The 21,539-nt window shown below is 42.0% G+C and overlaps 1 protein-coding gene across 9 annotated transcripts in view; it reads right to left on the bottom strand.

Annotated features, from left to right (window-relative positions):
• Positions 1 to 21,539, bottom strand: part of STXBP6 (syntaxin binding protein 6) — a 257,691-nt gene that overhangs the window by 60,297 nt on the left and 175,855 nt on the right. The window contains exon 2 of one of the 9 annotated variants that reach the window (XM_081551451.1): positions 21,052 to 21,252. The exons of the other annotated variants lie outside the window; for them this stretch is intronic. The gene's annotated coding sequence lies outside the window, so the exon portion shown is untranslated. The remainder of the gene's footprint in view (positions 1 to 21,051; positions 21,253 to 21,539) is intronic. 9 annotated transcript variants of the gene reach the window in all.

Genomic DNA, 21,539 nt, shown 5'->3' with positions numbered 1-21,539 from the left:
ATTTTCCACTCTGACCCACACATCAAATCACCTGGGAGTTTTACAACAAAAATACCCAACAGTGTCAGTCAGAATCTTTGGGGATGTAGCCCTGGCATCCATATTTTAAATCTTTCCAGTTGACTCGGAGGCACTTTGAGTGTTAAGAGCCACTGAACTATGTGTTTACTCATTTAACAAATATTTATGGAGCATTTATTAGATGGAAGATACAGAGGAAGTTTTGAGGATTCTGAGGATTTTTCAAATATTAAGAAAGAAGTGGTTCTCAATCAATAACTTTGGTGAGGAGGACATAAGAATGATGCTACAAAGAATAAAGCATAATAGAATAAATGAGACAGGAGTCATCTGAGATGTATGTGGGGGGGGGGATTTAAGGACCAAAGTAGAGTTGGGGAAAGTCAGGGAGGCTTCATGAGGCAGCCATATTCTGGGCAATATAATTGCCCTCACCTGGACATTTGGGCAGTATAACATCCCTCACCAGGATATCTGTGATTTTCCCCAAATTGGTCTTTTAACGAGCTTGACCATTCAAATTGGAATACATAGGGCTGAACCATCTTTTAAGAACTCCTTGCTAAAGCAATCTTGAGAAAGGACAAAGCTGGAGGTATTATATGCCCTGATTTCAAACTATACTACAAAGTTATAGTAATCAAGACTGTATGGTACTGGCACACACACACAAAAAACAGACACAAAGATCAATGGACCAGAATAGAACCTAGAAAAAACTCATGCATATATGGTCAATTAATTTCAACAAGGGATCTAAAAATATACAGTGGGGAAAAGACAGTCTCTTCAATAAATAGTGTTGGGAAAACTTTCACCTTGCATCCACAAGCAAAAGAATAAAACATCATTTACAAAAATAAACTCAAAATGAATTAACATCTTAAATATAAGCCCTGAAACCATAAAACTCCTGGACAAAAACATAGGCAGTATATTCTCTGACACTGGTCTTAGGAATGATTTTTTGGATCTATTTTCTTAGGCAAGGGTAACAAAAACAAAAATAAACAAATGGGACCACAAAACTAAAAAGCTTTTGAACAGTGAAGGAAAGCATCAACAAAATGAAAAGGAAACTTACTGAATGGGAAAAGATATTTGCAAATGATATCTCTGATAAGGGGCTACTATTTAAAATATATAAAGAACTCACACAACTTGGTATCAGAAAAAACAAACAATCCAGTTAAAAAATGGGCAGAGGACCTGAATAGTTTCCCAAGGAAGACATAAAGATGGCCAGCATACACATAAAAATGTGTTCAGCATCACTAATCATTAGAGAAATGCAAATAAAAAATACAATGAGATACTTCACACTGTCAGAATGGCTGTTATCAAAAAGACAACAGATAACACATGTGGGTGAAGATGTGCAAAAAACAGGACTGCTGGTTGGAATGTTAACTGGTGCCACCACTGTGGAAAACAGTATGGAGGTTCCTCAGAAAATTAAAAAACAGAACTGCCATATGATCCAGCAATTCCACTTCTGGGTATTTATCCAAAGAAAACAAAAATGCTAATTTGAAAAGACATACGCACTTCTATGTTCATTCCAATATTACTTACTATAGCCAATATAATGAAGCAGCCTAAGTGTTCATCAATAGATGAACAGACAAATCAGATGTTGCACACATATATAGTGGAATATTACACAGCCATAAAACAGGAAACTTTTGCCATTTGCAACAAAATGGATGGACCTAGAGGATACTATATTAAGTCAAATAAGACAGAGAAAGACAAATATTATATGATTCACTTATATGTGGAATCTAGAAACAAAGCTAACAATCAAAACAAAACAGAAACAGACTCATGGATACAGAGAACAAACTGGTGGTCGCCAAAGGGGAGGCAAAGGGAGGGGCTGGATGGAACAGGTGAAGGGGATTAAGAGGCACAAACTTCCAGTTATAAAATAAGTCATGGGGATGTAATGTACACTATACGGAATATAGTCAATGTTATTGCGGTAACTTTGTATGATCAGTCAGTTCAGTCGTTCAGTCATGTCCGACCCCAGGAACTGCAGCACACCAGGCTTCCCTGTCCATCACCAACTCCCAGAGTTTACTCAGACTCATGTCCATTGAGTTGGTGATGCCATCCAACCATCTCATCCTCTGTTGTTCCCTTCTCCTCCCACCTTCAATCTTTCTCAGCATCAGGGTCTTTTCAAATGAGTTAGTTCTTGGCATCAGGTGGCCAAAGTATTGGAGTTTCAGCTTCAGCATCAGTCCATCCAATGAATATTCAGGACTGATTCCTTTTAGGATGGACTGGTTGGATCCCCTTGCAGTCCAAGGGACTCTCAAGAGTCTTCTTCAACACCACAGTTCAAAAGCATCAATTTTTTGGCGCTCAGCTTTCTTTACAGTCCAACTCTCACATCCATACATGACTACCGAAAAAACCATAGCTTTGACTACATGGACCTTTCTTGGCAAAGTGATGTCTCTGCTTTTGAATATGCTGTCTAGGTTGGTCATAACTTTTCTTCCAAGGAGCAAGTGTCTGATGCAGTCACCATCAGCAGTGATTTTGGAGCCCAAGAAAATAGTTTGTCACTGTTTCCATCGTTTCCCCATATATTTGCCATGAAGTGATGGGACCAGATCCCAAGATCTAGTTTTTTGAATGTTGAGTTTTAAGCCAGCTTTTTCACTCTCCTCTTTCACTTTCATCAAGAAGCTCTTTAGTTCATTTTTGCTTTCTGCCTAATGGTATCATCTGCATATTTGAGGTTGTTGATACTTCTCCTGGCAATCTTGATTCCAGCTTGTGCTTCATCCAGTCTGGCATTTCACATGATGTACTCTGCACATGAGTTAAATAAGCAGGGTGATAATATATGGCCACAGTATCTATGGAGAAATAAATTTCTCCATAATTTATTTATTTAGGACGGTAGCTGCATCAGCAATTTTATCCAGTGAGATGGCTGAATATTTACAATGCTTAGAAGCAAAAGTATCCAGGTTGTTATCCCACATACTTTCAGATCAGGGACCCATCATCACTGCTACAGTGAGTGGGGAACGAAGCCCGGTGCCCTCCACACAGGGTTGATCATTTGTTTCTCACACAACTTTCTCAAAGTGTGTCATAATTTAGGGACACAGTCATTTAGCCTCCACAGGCTCCCAAATTGCACCAATTCATGAAATGGCCAAGTGTGTTGTTGAGGCCATATTCCTCTCCTTCCATCTTAGGTCCTAGGAGCTCACTGGCCAGATTCTTGAAAGGACCCAAATGGGCCTGAAAGGGTAGTCTTAAATCTGATTGTTTTTAGGAAGAAAATTTTAATCCAAGTAAATAACATCTACAATAACAAAAATGGTGGCATTTCAGCCACAACCATCAAGCCAGTAAGGACAAATACAGGATGCCCTATTAGAGTTCATACTCCACTAACCCTGAAGGGGAGGGATGGGGAGAGTCAATGAACAGGGCTTTGAGGCTTGATTCTTAAAGGCAAACTACTATGGTCTACAGGAGGGATAATCAGCAAGAAAGGAGCTTTCCACGCAAATGTTTCCTTATCTGGTATCACTAGTTCTTAGGGCTGTGCCTGCATCACGTTCTCATCTCCAGGTTGGAGGAAAAGAAGCAGACTCAATGTCTAGGAAATTTTTCCAAAGGGATACCAAAAGTAACTGTATGGGAAACTTCTTTTTTTTTTTTTTGTAAATAATTTTGGATGAGTCCTTCAGTAGAAAGAGAAGAATAAGAACATCTTTCATCATGCATTCTTCAGAAAGGATGCTTTTAAAATGAAAGTACAGTATCAAACCAAAGTAACTGACAACGACACATTTGCAGAGCAAGCAAACCCCTAAACTAACTCAGCAGGAAGTACTAGCTGTACTAGCTGGTTTAAATATTTGCAAACTACCCACAAGGAGACAGAATTACTTTTGCAATGTACAACTTCAATGTCTCATGCCAACATGAGCTCCATGTTAAAAAATCTAGTTCTGGAAATTCCCTGGCAGTCCAGTGGTTAGGACCTGATGCCTTCATTCCCGGGTCCTGGGTTCAATCCTTGGTGGAGGAACTGAGATTCTGTGAGCCTTGTGGCACAGCCAAAAAAGCAACAAACAAACCAAACAACTTTGTGATCAAGATTTAAAAACAAACAAAATCTGCTGCTGCTGCTGCTGCTAAGTCGCTTCAGTCGTGTCCGACTCTGTGCGACCCCATAGACGGCAGCCCACCGGGCTCCACCATTCCTAGGATTCTCCAGGCAAGAATACTGGAGTGGGAACAAAATCTAGTCACTCCCAATTATAACCTTCTTACCCTCTTGATAATGTTACTTTAACTATAGAGATATGTAGATTTTTATTGTGAAAGGGTATTCTACATCTCAAGTCAATGACAGGCTCAGGTACACCACAGGTAGTCTTGGGGAGTTAAATCTTTAGCTTGAAATCAGGAAGCATAATCCCCAGAAGGTGTGAGTTCCTTGTCTCAAGATGGGTGCTGCCCTCTCCAGACAAGCAGCAACAATGCCCGTTCTATTATAAACCGATACCTAATGCCAGTCCATATAACATGCATAAATGAACAAGCGAATCAACAAAGGGCTCTCTTGACCAAAGGAAGCAGAGGAAGAACGTCAGAAACCATGAAGAAGCCAACAACTTACATCAGGCTCAACTGTTCTGTTTCAAGATCAAGCCATGGTTGTAAGGAATGTGAACTGTTTTTTTTTTTTTTACTAGAAAAGAGGGGCATCCTGGGAGCTAAGAAGAGCAGAGAAAATGGTAATAACCAAGAACTTACAGAAATATTAGGGGACTAGAAGGAAAAAATGTTGTGGGTTCAAGCCTTTGAAAACAATTTTTTTTTCCCTGCAGCCTTATTCTAGCAGCATCTCTCTTGAAATTCTGTCTCAGCCTTCTTGAAAACACGATTTCAGGCCTGAGATTCAGCAACCCAGGGTTTCCATTGTGCTTGAACTTTTAGGTTCCTCAGACTTTTCCCCACGCACCTGTGGGGAAAAAATCAATTTGCATGCATTTTGGGTAAAGGGTAAACATACAATGAATTATAAAACTTGGTTAATGCTATTATTGCAAGTTTGTATTTTATATGGAAAGGGTATAATGTGTCTGATTTATATAGTGTAACCTCGAAACAAACAAACACACACACCCAAGCCAGGGAAATAAATGCCTTGACCTGTGAGAATGCTGATGGCTTTCTGAAAGAGATTAAATCCAATACGAAATACTGTGGTATCCAATGAAGAAAACAGAAAGGGTTAACTGCAGCCATAAAGCCTCATTCTGTTCTTACTTCCTAAATTCTGGAAACAGATACAAACATCATTTTTGATCTATTCTTAGGAGATTTACAAACAGAGGATCTAAAGACAAAGGCATCAAAGCAGGGGCTACCTGACTCAAGAATGAATTAAATTACTCTACAAGCACCTCAAAGAGGGGGAATGAAACTCAAAAAAGAGATGCTTTTAACATGACGCTTCCCTTTCACATTATCTGTCATATACGGAAAAGGTACTGGCCAAGGGGCAGCTCTCTTTAGGGAAATGTCATATATGGTAGAAATTCAATACATATTTTACCAGTGAGAGCTGTTAGACAGCATTCTTAGTTCTCCAATGCCCCTTATAGTGAGAAGAGATGGAATCATTTAGCCTTTCAGCAGCTGTGAAGCAGAAGCCCTTACGTACCACCACCCCACTTCAACCCCTCTCCCCACACCCATGTGAGGGGAGGGCCCAGGCTCTGCTGCCTGACGCAACTCCACTGTTGAGCATATTATTTTAATATTTAGTCTAAAGGAACCATGGAAGGATGTTATGTGGATACGGGTCACCTTCTATGTGCGAAGAGTAACACCCACCCACGAGGAGGCTTGAGAGAGTGACAGAGAAAGTGTTAATGGACCAGGAACATATGATAACAACAGATAACATCACTAGGTTTCTGGAGAAATCAGAACTGCTGTGACTTAGCAAACGTATGTTGTCAAATATAATGACAACTATCAGTCAAGTAAAGACAGATTTATCTGCTCTCTCTGCTTTCCACCCTTTTCACTACCACCATTTACTCAGTACTTTTAATAGTACATTTGATGTGAGGGCTTATATCACTGAAGTTCTAGAGAAAGTGAATGATGTCACTAGAACTTGTCACTTTCAGTCTTTACTGTGGAGGGAATAAGATCTAGCAACATGTTTTAGGTAAAGTGAAAGTTGCTCAGTTGTGTCCAACTCTTTGCGACCCCATGGACTATACAGTCCATGGATTGCTCTAGGCCAGAATACTGGCGTGGGTAGCCTTTCCCTTCTCCAGGGAATCTTCCCAACCCAGGAATTGAACCAGGGTCTCCTGCCCTGCAGGTGGATTCTTTACCAACTGAGCTAGTTTTAGGTAAAGTGAATGTCAATTACATTAGTGAAAATTATCTGCGATTCAAATTAGCTGGATTTATTTTGGTAAACTCTAAGTGACATCTATTAAAGCTAAACACTCATATACTATAAAACCCTGCAATTCTAACCCCATGTCTACAAAACAGAAATGAAGGCTACATCTACCCTTCGGCCTTAAGCAACCCAAAATGTGAATGAAACAGGGACTGAGAGTGGTCCCTGAGAGACTGGAAATGAGTGAGGCCAGCTTCCCTGATGGCTCACATGGTAAAGAATCTGTCTGCAATGTGGGAGACTTCGGTCAATCCCTGGGTTGGGAAGATCACCTGGAGAAGGGAACAGCTACGCACTCCAGTATTCTGGCCTGGAGAATTCCATGGACAGAGGAGCCTGGCAGGCTACAGTTCATGGGGTGACAAAGAGTCAGACGGGACTGAGCAACTTTCACTTTCAGCCTCATGACTGCCCTCCTTTCCTAGTTTGAGAGTGTTCTCCAGGCTGTAGCGCAAGGAGGAGGAACCCAGGCAGGGACTGCCAGACTCTCGGCACTGAGGAGACAAGAGCTGAGAGCCCAGGGAGACCAATGTCCTTAAAATTCTCAGGACAGAGTAATGAAGAGAGAGAACGTCACACACACAGAATTCCTGAGACCTGCAGAGATCCAGCCTTAAGTATTTAGCTGAGTACTTCTCACCACAGGTGTGTGAGGAAATTACCTGAGGCCAAAGAAAGAACCACTCAAAATAAATAGAGGGAACAGCACTCCATGATCCAGCAGGGCTAGACATAGTGTCTGTTCCCACCCGTCAGACAGGAAAACCTCAAGATTCAGGAGGCCCCGAGAATACACAGAAGGGCCTTGCCCCATGAGTTAGGAATAATTGGCCTCAGGCTGAACAGTGCTCTAGTTTTGCTTACAAATGACAATGGTGCATGAAGTCTATAACATACGGAAAAGTAAAATGTGCGACAACAACAGCATAAAAGTCAGAATGGGAGTAAGGGAAGCGAACTATTGGGAGGTTCTTACACATGAATTACTGTATTATCACTTGAAGGTGAAGCATATTAAGTTAAAAGATATATTCCACAAACTCAAAGTCAATCACTAAAATAAATCAGAGAGTCATGGTTATGATGTTAGTTTTATGTGTCAATTTGTGGCTACCAGATAGGCCATGGCACCCAAGCATTAATATTTGGTCAAACATTCTTTTTGATGTTTCTGGGAGGGTGTCTTTGGATTAATATTTAAATTGGTGGACTCCAATGGCCCTCCATGATGTGGTTGGCCTCATCCAATTAGCTGAAGGCCAGAATAGAACAGCAGACTGACTTGCCCAGGGCAAGAAGGAATTATGGTTTTCAGAGTTGAACTGCAACATTAGTTCTTTCCTGGGTCTCCAGCCTGCCAGCCCACCCTGCCCATTTTAGACTTGACAGTCTCCATAATTGCATGAGTGAATTCCCTGTATAAATATAAACATATACACTATAAATATTTATATAATATTAATATATATTATATTCACACATCCTATCAGTTCTGTTTCTTTGGAGAATCCTCACCAACACAATAGCTAATAAGCCAACAAAGAAAACAATTTCACTCACAGCAACAGCTGCAAGAATAAAATACGAACATATTTAGCCAAAAGGCTTGTATAGTCAACACCATAATACGTTATTGAAGGAAATTAAAGGAGACTTAGATAAAAATAAAAACATCTTGTGTTCAAGGATTATAAAACTTAATATTGTTAAGTATGGCAATAATCCCCAAATTGATATACAGATTCAAGTGGACAGACATACTGTGGTCATGGGTTAAAAGACTCAATATTATTAAGATGTTGGGAGGCAAGAATATACAAGGGAGAAAAGACAGTCTCTTGAGTAAGTGGTGCTAGGAAAACTGGACAGTTACATCTGAAGAATGGGATTAGAACATTTTCTCACACTACATGCAAAAACAAATTCCAAATGGATTAAAGACCTAAATATATTAATATATATCTCACCCCTTGCTAAATTACAGCAACCACCTAGCATCACTTTTCCAGTTCTTACTGGACCACCACGATGAGAATTCACCTCACACCTGTCAGAATGGCTATCAGCAAGAAGTCTACAAACAACAAATGTTGGGGAGGAGGTGGAGAAGAGGGAACTCTTGTACACTGTTGGTGGGAATATGAGCTGGTATAGCCACTATGGAAAAGAGTATGGAGGTTCCTCAGAAAACTAAAAATAGAGCTACCATATGAACCAGCAACTCAGCTTCTGGGTATATATCTGTAAAAAAAAAAAAAAAAAAGAAAACACTAATTTGAAAAGATACATGTACCCCACAGCAGTAATGGGGCTTCCCAGATGGCACTAGTGGTAAAGAACCTGCCTGCCAATGCCAATGCAGGAGACATAAGAGACACAGGTTCAATCCCTGGGTTGGGAAGATCCCCTGGAGAAGGAAATGGGAACCCATTCCAGTATTCTTGCCTGGAAAATCCCATGGACAGAGGAGCCTGGCAGGCTACAGTCCATGGGGTTGCAGAGTCAGACATGACTGAAATGACTTAGCATGCACAGCAGTATTATTTACAATTGCCAAGATATGGAAGCAACTCATATTAATAGCATATTAGTGACTGCCTACACATACTGGGGGGGCGGTGGTATGGGAATGCCTGGGCCAAGGAGGGATTACAAAGGGGTACAATGAAACTTTTGGGGGTAATGGATAGGTTCATTACTTTGATTGTGATGATTCTGCAGGTACATACATGAAAAAGTTACTAAACTGTACCATTCAGATATGTGAAGTTACTTACATATCAATTATACCTCAATAAAGCTATACAGTCACAAAACTAATCTATGGAAACTGTGGTCAAAATAGATGGAGGTGATTACCTTTCTGGGGTGCTGGAAAGGTTCTATGTTTTGATATATTTGATGCTTACATGGTTTTATATGAAAGTGCTAGTCGCTCAGTTGTGTCCGACTCTTTGTGACCCCATGGACTGTAGCGCGCCAGGCTCCTCTGTCCATGGATTTTCCAGGCCAGAATACTGGAGTGGGTTGCCATTTCCTTCCCCAGGGGAATCTTCCCGACTCAGGGATTAAATCCGTGTCTTTTGTGTCTTCTGCATTGCAGACAGATTCTTTACCTGCTGAGCCATCAGGGAAGTCTGGTTTTATACACATGTAAAAAATTCATTGAAATATACACTTAAGATTCATATACCTTACAATATGTAAGTAATAGCTTAATAAAAAGTAAACCCGGGACTTCCCTGGTGGCCCAGTGGCTAAGACTCTGTGCGTCCAATGCAGACGGTGCAGGTTTGCACCCTGTAAGGGTGCAAATGTAAGACTCCACCTCCTAATACCATCACGTTGGGAGGTAATATTTCAACACGTGAATTGGGTCACTCACTGCAATTCTGATACTTCCTGTTATAAAAATCTACTTGCAAAGCTCTCCAAGTGGGCTCATGGTCTCCTTTTCTGCTCATCTCTTTTGGAAACTTTCTCCAATTATCCCTACTTTTAGTTAAAGCTTCCATCACTCCCTCTTTTCAGACTTCTACTCTGCCTCTTTTCAGACTTCTACTCTGCCTGTGAGCATGCTTAATGCTTTTCTTTTCCTATGAGAATCTCCTATTGGTAAGGCCAGTCCTAAAGCTCCATCCATCCTTTTGAGAAATGTGGTAGTGAGAGAAAATAGTTATGTGTGCTGAGTCCTCTACTGCCTCCTACACATTCACTGCCTATCCCATCGCTTCCCTACCTGCTCATCACTCTCCAGAATTTGCCCCCGGAAAATTAAAAAAGTCTCCAAACAATGTTACCCAATGGCTTTTCTTCTGTCATCCTCTCCTTGTTTCACTGCAGCACTCCCTATAATCTAGACACACCTGAAACAATCCTTTCTGGCATTCTTTGGACAAAACAAGCCTTTTGGGCACAACAGCTAATGACAAAGCTCAAAGATGCTCAAGCGCTTTACATGTTCAAGGATGAGAAAGACCAGGGAAGGAAAATACTAAGAAGAGGAAAGAATGAGTGAAGTCACAGACACAAGCAAGTGCCAGATCATGAAAGCCTTGGTGGACAAGGCTTTGTAAGCATTAAGCAGGAATATAATCTGATTCACATTTTAAAAAATACTGGCTAACTATTGCAGGTCATGGTCATGGTAGAAGGGTGCATAGAAGCAGGAAAATCACTTAGGAGCTTCCAGTGCAATAGTCCAGGAGACAGGTGACAGGGACTTAGACCAGATGGCAATAGGACAGATACAGAAAAGGGGCCAGTCTGTCCACTCTCCCACAGCTGTTGACCCCCCAGAGGAAATCCTCAAGGTCACTCACCAAATCCCAGACGCTTATGCCTTGTGTACTGTCTATTAAACATCACACTTTGTACTTGTCAGAATAAAGATCACTCTGATTTGTACTTTTATATATCTGTATGTGTTATCTACCTACCACGTTATAAACATTCTGTGAATAAAAGATGATGTCTTGGCATACTTCAGGAGGGCGACCAACAGAGTCCTAATTCAATCATGCATCACATGAAATATCTCCATTCTGATCAGTGATAATCAAGTATTTGCTGTAGGTCCCGATGGCTGTGGTTAGTAATATCTCACCTACCCTAATCTCTTTTTTAGCTGTGGCTCTGTTTTTCTTTTTCTGTTTGGTGTCATTTAAGGCAATGTCAGAGAAGGGAAAAAAAAAAAAGAATAACCAGGCACACCTGATTACAAATTCTGACATGTGGTAAAGAGCTGCTTCTCTTGCACAGAGAGCCAGCACCTCCGTGACTTCTGCTGCAAATTTCAAGGTGGAACACATTGTTAAGAACTTCATTAGTATTTATGGAACAGCCTAGGAATCATTTCCGAAATAAATGATGCCACTTGCGTTAAATGAGTCCTTCCTAAGGAAAATCCCAGGGGATCTTTCAATAGTACAGCCTTGATGAAGATTCAGAACAAAAAGAGTAAAATGCCTGATCCTCTGGTGCCGCGTGAGTAGCGATATACCCACCTTCCTCCATACAACTTCCCACTGACCATTGCCTCATGAATCACAACTGGCGGACAAACAGCCTTAGGGAGATGAGGCCCAATGGTGGATATGTCAGCTCTTCTCAAAACTCAGCTGGTCACAAAGTCTGCAGTTGTTCCTGGTACCACTCCTCTCCCTCAGACCTACAGCCTAGACCAAGGGCGATTCTAAGCCAGTCTGCACTGGAGAGCAGTGGCCGTACTGGGTGGGTTACTCTGTGACAGAAAAAGATGTAGCTACTCTCCGTAAATGCTGAACGTGGTCACTAGACCTGTGCCCGGGGGCTTAGGGATATAGTTGAGTTTTCCCCCTACCCTTCAGTTCATTCACTGTGGAGTGCAGTTCTTTACTTTTACTGGATGTTACTGTGCATCTTCACTAGGAAAGTAAAGGCATTATAAAGAATGGGGGGACACATGGATACCTGTGGCTGATTCATGTTGATGTATGGCCTGGACTCGATTCCTGGGTTGGGAAGATCACCTGGAGGAGGGCTTGACAACCCACTCCAGTATTCTTGCCTGGAGAATCTCTATGGACAGAGGAACCTTGTGGGCTACAGTTCACGGGGTCACAAAGAATCAGACACGACTGAGCAACTAAGCACACAGAGCATATGGCAAAAATCATCACAATATTGTAAAGTAGTTATCCTCCAACTAAAACAAATAAATTAATCTAAAAAATGAATAGCAAGAGCAAGCATAGCTAATGGCAGGTGACGAAAAAACTTATTGAAGGATCACGCAGGCCAGTCAGTAGACTTAACTAACTTAGAATTCTCAAACTCTTTGCATGAAATTAATTTGGCACCAAAACCTCACTCTACTCGGACTGAAATTTGGAGCAGAGATCACTGATTGTGCATTGCAAGTTAACTTAAATTTGTTGTAAAACTAAATTTAGCCCCTTTAGCCAGGGGCCAAATGTGTGAATTCCTTACATCATCAAAATACAAAAGATTATAACTTCTACTGACCCCTTCAAAAGCAATATTTGCATTCTTTTAGTGTACAAGCTAAAGTTCTATTCAGTTTAGGACATTAGTTTGATAGAACTAAAGCTCACTTAGACTATCTGTGTAGGTGTGATAGGTAGTTTGCCATGGTTTCCACAACGGCCACGGAAAGGATGGGTATGTACTGTAGGTCTTGCTCTGTCAAACTGTACATTAGGAATGTGCCAGATGGTGATGTGAGTGGTCCAAAGGTCACCTGAACTCTTACAGTGCAGCAAGCAGCTGGGTATTTACTACCTGCAGAAGCAAATGATAAAAGATCTCACCTCCAGCGCATGGACCACTGCACTGTGCTGCTGCTCTCCAGTCAAGGCTCACTACTGGATGGGACCCAGAGGGATTGGGATAAGACCAGGTCACAGTTTCTAAATGTCAAGATCGCTCACTCAGAAACTCTCACATCTTCCCATAACCTAAGATGCAGTCCACTCAAATGTCATTGCCTAGGACCATGGACTCAAAAATACTCACCTTGCTCATTAAAGGCAGTAACTCTTTAAGCACCTGCTTCTATGGGACACATGAGGTAATGCAGGTACTGCATCTGCATGAAGGGGCTTTACCTATGATCTGGTGCCTCTTCCTGTTCCCCTAATGGCTATAGGGATCAATTGCCCAATTATCTCCCCAAACATCCTAACGGAGGATGACTTCCTAGACTAGGTACAAATTTGGACTGATTTTCCCCCCATCTGACTCCACAGGCCAAGATCCCCATGGTCAGCAGAGCCATTCCCTAATTAGCCATTACTGAGCCTTCAGCGAATCTTACCACCCACGAGTTCTGACACTTCCGTGAAGATGGAAAACTCTCCAGAAGCTAGCAATATCAAACAAACAGAGACATGAAACTATGCCAAGATTCCCACAAAGATTCATGTCTTCAAACTCAACTTTTGGTCTATCAGCACATTCACAGACTCCTGGTCCCTCTCGGTTGCTATAATTTCGTATCTGTGGTCATTGATAACAGATGATGCTGGGCATGCACATTTTGGAGTTCTAAGTCACTTGTAACCCTATATAGATAGATAGATGAGGTCACAAGTCAGCACAGAGTCATAAACACTAGCAAAACTGTGCCAATTCCATGAAGACTTTGAGGAAGTGACTAACACACGTCATCAAGGGTACTTTAGCATCTGACATTGTTACAGGAATAGAATTAATGTTTCTCTTTTATCTGCTTCCTCTGCTAAGGAGGTCCACGATGTCCCTGAGGGTTCTACGAGGAAAAGCCAGTGTCCACCCCTGATGTATTGCACAGGTTGCCCTCTTGACTCCCAGCCACCATCTCTAGATCCTCACAGTTAGCAGGAAGTCTTGCTTCTTGGCCTTTTGGCTAAGATCAAGTGTAGTATGGGGGCTTCCTAGGTGGCACGGTGGTAAAGAATCTGCCTGCCAATGCAGGAGATGCAAGAGATACAGGGTCAACTTCTGACTCCATAAGATCCCCTGGAGGAGGAAATGGCAACCCACTCCAGTATTTTTGACAGAAAAATTCCAAGGACAGAGGAGCCTGGAGGGCTACAGTCCATGAGGTTGCAAAGAAATGCAACTGAGCATAGCAAGAAGTCTATGCAAATGGCACTCTGTGGGAGTTGCTCCCATTGCTATCACATGTAGAAGGTCACATGCTGTCATATGTCACATTGCTGTCACCTATAGGTAAGTCATTCTGAAGCCCTAATAACTCAAGTGTGGATTGTGGAACTTATTTTCAGAAAAATAAATGTTCAATTCTTTAAGGAATACAATGCAATGGACCCAAAGCGTCCCTGAGTACTGACTGCCTGGCTGGTCCCCATCTCTCTGGTCTCATGTTCTACTCCACATGTTCAAGACTGTCTCCACCAGGAACTCGGCCCCACAAAGTGCCAGGTTCCTCCCAGGGCCTTGCACACATCCTAGCCCACCTGTCTGTACGCCTCTGCTCACTCTGACTTCTCAGCCTGGGAAGCTTTTAGGCCTCCTCCTGCACATATAAATTGCTCCTATCTTTCATAGACCAATACCAGATGCTCCCTCAGCCACATGACTTTTCCTTGGCACAAGATGTTTCTTCCCAAAATGTCCATGGCATTTCTCTGTAACATTCACTTTAGGGTTTTGATGTATTAAATCTAAACCAGGAGCACAAAGGAAGTACGCTGTTGGCAAGCAAACGATTAGTCCTAAACTGCCAGTTATCTTTTTCTTTTTTTTTTTAATTAATAGATTCAACCATTTTTTTGTACACATCTTACCATTCTACTCATTTGCTCAGGAAGCACTTTCCCCCCACAGGTAGTGGAAGGAGAAGCTCCAGCCACACTTATGATGAATGAGCAAACATTCTAGATTCAGGAGGCTCCCTCAAATGTAAATGTATTCCCTGATAATACTGCAGTGGGATTTTGTGGTTGATAATTAGTTTTTGGCACTCCAGGCAAAAACAGGATACAGTTCTTGAGTCTCAAGTGTTTTCAGGGTGCATTTAGATGAAAAAAAAAAAAAAGCAAGAAATGGTAGGTAGATTTCAGTGACCATGGATGGTTCAACAGGCCAGAAGAGCCAAGCCAGTGTTCAAGAGAGGCACCTTCTAAAGGAGACCCTAAATAAGAGAAGTGATGGACTCCCTCAGTGAGGAGTAGGAGGACATACTCAGGAGAGTCACTCTCTCAAGGGCAAGAATGGATGTCCCAAGGCCACATTTCCAGAGAGAAGAGAGTCAAGGTGGAAATGCCCACAGCCTGACTGATTTGGGATTCTGGTGAAAAGGACAGATGAGAACAGTGACTTGCGTGTCTGGATGGGAGCCATCATGGCGTCGCCATAGAAGGAAGCACAGGAAAGGTCACTGCCTTCTGCATGCCGTGTTTGTTTGACTTCCTCTGTGCTGGACCGTGATCATTAATTTTCTCCCTTCTCCTGAGGGCTCCTTTGGAAGGAGGCTCATTCTTCAGATGAAAGTCCATTTCATTCTTCACTGACTACCAGGAACAATGAGGGTGTGAGGGGAGAACTCACAGGGACAGTGTCCGTACAGAGCAGACACAGCCTCATCCGCCTGGACTCCTGTGTGCACTCTGTTCCTAAGACAATGTGTCTAGAGATCTGTAGCCCAACGCACCCCCGTGGACAGCTAAGGTGCCTATTGTTGCTGATGGGCAAGTGCTGAAGATCTCCGTCAATTCTGCTGCCCTATAAATGAGATAGGGAAGCATTCATAGGATCCCAAACTAAAAGGAGCATATGCTGAGCACTCAGAATGGGAGTAACGGCAATTTTTGAGTGAGAGAGATGGGGGGAGGGACCTGTTTTGTCCTTGGTAAAAATGCTCATTCCTCTCTTCCTTTTAAGGAAGGAAGATTCACTGGCTAGTGGTCTGAACTGAGAAGGGCAGGCTCCAGGTTGTATATCAAAGTCTGAGGAGAGGAGAAGGGTCCCTCAGATTCTGGTGTCCAATGCTTATACCCTGATGTCAGATTTGCATTATAATGGAATTTGTTAGGAGACGAGCCTCCTTTCCTGTTGTTTAGGCATGTTGAAAAGAGGATGGTTGAAAGCCCCTGGCCCCACTTCCACTCACAGGTATATGCCACAGGTTCCATCTCATGCATGTCATCTTGGCCACCACGCTTGACAGATTTCTGAGAAACACAGAGCTCACATGAGCTCCTAATGTCAACGAGCTTTGTTCACCAAATATAAGCCAAGCAGAAAGCCAGTATGGTTCACGCACTGTCATGGGAGAAAGGTCATCTTAACTGAAAGAGGAAAACTAATCAAAATGTCTAGTTCTTCAGATATGAGAAAAGCGTTGTTTGCTGAGACAAAGAAGTAAAAGAGAATTTATGTGAGGATACAGAACATGTTCCCTGCTGGGAGCCTTAGGAAAGTTCTGTTAAAAGAGTCATAGCTCAACCTGTTGTCTCCTGAGAGAGAGGTGATGCTCCTTCCTCACACCTTGTGAACCACCTTAAAATGGTTCTTCAGTGAGCCACCCCGCAGTTCCTCACCTGCTCCATCATGGACCAGAACAGCATTCCAGGCTCAGGATTTGGCTTAGAAACTAAGTGATCCCTCTGTGAAAGAAGAATCTGTTCTCTGTGGGAATGAACTTTACGGTAATGCACTGGCCTAGAGCTCACTGTGTCCCAGCAATGCTTCTGAGGGAGGGGAAGCTTCAGGGAGAGACAGCACTTGACCAGGGGAGTCAGGGAGCTCCAGTCTCGTGCCCATTCTGCCTACCTGTCTGTGGGCATTTTAGGCTGTGTGGGTCTCAATTTCATCATTTCTAGGATGAAGCTACACTAGGAGAATGCTGTGTGTCCCGCTCGGCGTTAACATTCTATGGCTCTGAGACACAAACGGACATTATGATGCCCCTTCTCTCAAGTGTAGATGTCTCAATGATAGAACAAGAAACAACACCACTGCACAGATAAAAATAGTAAGACTGATCTTTCTGTGAATGCAATGAATTAAATCACTTAATTAATGAGAGTGGAAAGTATAAACTATCCATTTATTTTAAAATGTTGAAAACACAAAAGGATATCTAGTTGGTGTTCTAGATTCTGAGATTCTTCATCCAAGAGATCGTCAGTCCCGCTGTTTTGCTGTTTTCCTTTGTGGGGCTGATGAACCCTAGGGATGAGGCGTGGTGAGGGGTGGTATCTTGGTAGGGAGGGAGCATCATGGTATGAGAAAACTCTTCTTTGGGGAGTCGCAAAATGTTACTCCTAACTTTCCAAAATTCCCCTAGAGGGAATCACAGATGAGTATGAGATGTTTATGTAAATTTTCTGTTTGGCTTAAAAAGAATTTAAACTGCCAACACTTGGATCAGAAAGGAGTGTGACTATTCTATTCTTCTGAGAAAATCTGAAGGCACAAATAACCTTCATTCAACAAATATTTACTGCGTGCATACTGAAGGCAAAGTGATGGATAAGTGGTGAGGGAAGAGGGGAGGAGATGAGTCGAAGAGGGAAAGAAGGACAAGGTGATTCAAGGACAGCCTTACTTCTCAGGAAGCTTGCCTTTCAGAAGAGAAATGACAAGTCCCTAAGTGCTCAAGTACAAGGCAGGGTATGATGAACACCGTGATGTGGATTTCTTATCACCAGCAGGCGTGTAATTAGGTGTCTGGAGGAGGGAAAGAACACACAGTGAATGGAACAGGGGAGTGAGGTGAGAGGTGGGTTTCGGTAGATGCAAGATGGCTTTTTATGAAAGAAGTGTTATCTGAGCTGTAGCCAGAAGGACGGATAAGGCTTATGAGCATCAAGGCAAGGGAAGCAAAGCAGATCTGATTCAGCCCTCAAACCGTCCTTGTGCTTCCGTAACTAAAAAGATGGGCCCTCTTGATTGGGAACCAGAAGTAAGACCACCCACAGAGCAGCTGATTTCTTTTAGATTACCCTGACCTGGGATGAATCTTAAAACAACCCATTTCCTGGCCACAAAATTCTGGATCCACCTCAAACTCAATGTTTAGGAAGTAATTTTGTTAAATACACATTTATATTCAAAAGCACAGCTCCAAGCTTCCTGGTCTTGTTTCCTGGCTTCAACACAAAGGAATGATTACTTTCTTGAAAAGGAAATGATTCCAGTGCCCCTGCCCAGGTTTCAATGAGTGACTCCTTCTTGCCCTCAATTTTCTTCCTCTTCTTGAAAGGGTACCCACAGTTATCACTCACACTAGTTCAGGACGAAGACACAGAGTTTGATGGAGAAGCATTAAAGGTGTGCTGTGCTCCTGTATAAAAGGTGGGAACCGTTTCTGAGCAAGAATACTTATAATCCTACTTCCCTTGAGATCTGCCATCCATTACCCATTCAGCTGGAGGGCTGGGTTCATCTCATTTTAAAATGTTAAGAGCCTCAAATGGTTATTTAATTGAGATTGCAAAGGCACTTACTGGATTCTAACAGCTTCGACAGGTAATGTTTAAGAACATTAAAAATGAGAGCAATGATGAATCAGATGCAAATGAAAAGTGAATGAATTTTGGCACTATAATTTAACACACAGCTAACTAGTGTTTTGAGTGGAAGATGTTGAGCTTGGTTGGTTTTCTTTAATTTTCTTATATGCCAGGGGTTATCAAAATATTTTACTTTTTAAGCTTGCCTTCCTTTCTCACAAAACTCCACCTTAAAAGTGTTTAGTTCAGTTCAGCAGGAATATGTTTGGCCTCATATGCACTTGGGATTGCTTACACCTACAGGAGATATCAGGGCTTCCCAGATGGCACTAGTGCCTGCCAATGTAGGAGACTTAAGAGACATGGTTTGATTCCTGGGTTGGGAAGATGTCCTGGAGAAGGAAATGACAACCCACTCTAGTATTCTTGCCTGGAGAATCCCATGGACAGAGGAGCCTGGTGGGCTATGGTCCACAGGGTCACAAAGAGTCCGACATGATGGAAGCGACTTAGCACGCACAGGGGAAACCAATGAGTCTGAATGCTATGAATATGACATGATTAAACTACCAAAAGCACTTTAGAACCTGTCGCCTCGCCAGGCACCTGGAAGATAGTCAACTAGATAGTTGTCAATCAAATGAACGGTCCTTTCATGATGATCTTGACCAAAGACATCAAAGCCATTTATAATGCTGGCACTGCCTGTTGATTCCTTATTCTTTTCAAAATTTTATTTTACTTATTTGTATTTTAAGTGGGTAAAAACATTCACATAATTCAAAATATATCCAAAAGTAGAAAAAAAAAACCCCAAAACATTGATTCCAGAAGACACGTGCCCCCAGCGTTTACAACAGCCATAAATGGAAGCAACCTAAGTGTCTATCAACAGGTGAATGGACAAAGAAAATGTGGTATATACACAATGGAATACTACTCAGCCACAAAAAAGAATGTAGTTTGCATTTGCAACAGCATGGATGGACTTGGAAAGCATTATGCTAAAGTGAACTAAGTCAGACAGAGAAAGACAAATAATGTATGATATCACTTACAAGTGGAATCTACAAAATACAACAAACTAATAAATAAAACAAAAGAAGAAGCAGACTCACAGATAGGGAGAACAAAATAGTGGTTACCAGTGTGGCAGGGGCACAACATAGGGGTGGGGAGTGAGAGGTACAAATTACTGAGTATAAAGTAGGTTCAGTGATATATTGTACAACATGAGGAATACATCCAATATTTTGTAAAAACTGTAAATGGAGTGAAACCTTTAAAAACTGTATTAAAAAAAAAACCCCTCAATTAGGGGTAAAACAAACAAACAAAATAAGAGTAATATATTGAGACATCTTATTTCCACTTCTGTGTCCATCTACTCCATTCCTTCCCTCCTCCCCTGCCCTCCTGCCTGAGTCAAATTCAATAATTGCTTTCTCCTTAGGAGGTGGTTTGATATCTGCTTGAATAGATTTATGTGAGTAATACAAACTAGTAAGGGAGCCATTATGCCTATTCCCATTCTTTCTGAAATGAAACGGTGAACAAAATAGAATGACTATAAAAAAAAATAGCGCACAGTACCTAAAGTTCTCATTACAATGTGCTCGATCAGGACCACCACAGGCCTCAATGCTGAAACTGACAAACATGAGAAAAGACTACTGAGAGTCTATAATAGAATCAAGGCATGAAACTCTCTAAAGAGAAAACAAAGAAAAACTAACGGCCAAGTAAATTTACACCACAGGAGCCACGCCACTGCAGTAGGTCAGAAGACAGCTTCCTTTTAGAGAAAAGAAAGGAAATTTCTATCTATTCCATTTATCATCCTTATGAAAGAAATAGTCATTAAATATTATGAGAAAATAATATGTAAGATTCAGTTCATTATGGCCATTGATATCTTCTCCATAGCTTTTATATAATATGAATAAAAGTCTTCCTTAAAAAAAAAAAAGAAAGAAAATAAAGAATAGAGGCAGAGTGGAGGAGTTCTATACCCTAATGCTTTTTCCTATAATCCATTTTGCTATTGGGGCAAATGCTTAGTATCAAGATAGTGTTGATCTAAAATAGTATTGATATAAAACACACACACACACATCTCCTGTCCTCCTTCCTGTTCCAGGCTGGCTCTTGACTCTAGATCAATATTTCTTTTCATTCGCACTCTGCGATCTCATTTGGTACACTTCCCCTTACTTTCCTCCATCCAAGATAACCAACTCTCTGGGTTTGTTTGAAGGCAATTCTATCATAGTCCTAAGCCAATTATTTTAAGGGGAGATGAGGAAGAAAGGAGACACACTGTACAAGCAACTTGACAGAATCCATTTTCCTCCTCTCCCTTTAATGTTCCTGCCTTTCTCTCTCTGAGTTCCCAGCACCCGTTTTACAGAACAGAAGCAGGATCCTGCTTGGCAGAACTGCCCCTGTGAACAATACAAAGCCCCACAGGGATACTGATGCCCAAACAATCGCTGGGCGCTCCTGAGGGGCTCCGGAGGGGGGCACACTCGCCGCTGGGGGTGTCTGGCCGCCCCGGTTCCAGCCTACTCCTGACATGGGGGCAACACTTACGTGATCTGGCTCTTGTTCCCTTTCATCCTCTCAGGGTGTGCTCTGTCTTCATTCATTCAGTGGTGACTGCTTCTGCCACTAGGCTTGACAGCCCTGTGCTCCGAGAAGGGTGTAGCTGCACTGGTGAGCGAAAGACTGAGAAATGACAAGGTGGCGCTGACACTTGTCTCATCTCCTCATCGTGTTCCAAGTAGTTTTGTGCTAAAGGGTATGGGGAAAACACTTAAAAAAACCCAACACACTTCCTAATTCACTATATTGTTCAGAATATTCCTTATGGAAACTGGCGGAAAGTGCGTGACCTAGGTCCCACCAGGAATTCTCCTCTAACATTGAAGAGAACAATTCGGTGGCCAGGAACAAGATCAAAGATTTTGAACATTTCCCAGAGAACATAAAACCTATTTCTAACCCCTTGGGGTAAAATAATGCTTAGCTCATGTCCACGCTTCTCCTCTGCCACAGGTAAGGTTGAGGTCTGTCCTACC

Source organism: Giraffa tippelskirchi, chromosome 12 (genome assembly GCF_054371585.1).
Source record: "Giraffa tippelskirchi isolate mGirTip1 chromosome 12, T2T-mGirTip1v1.2.pri, whole genome shotgun sequence".
NCBI lineage: Eukaryota > Metazoa > Chordata > Mammalia > Artiodactyla > Giraffidae > Giraffa > Giraffa tippelskirchi.
Note: the sequence above shows the minus strand (reverse complement) of the source record. Positions and strands in the feature narration are given on the sequence as shown.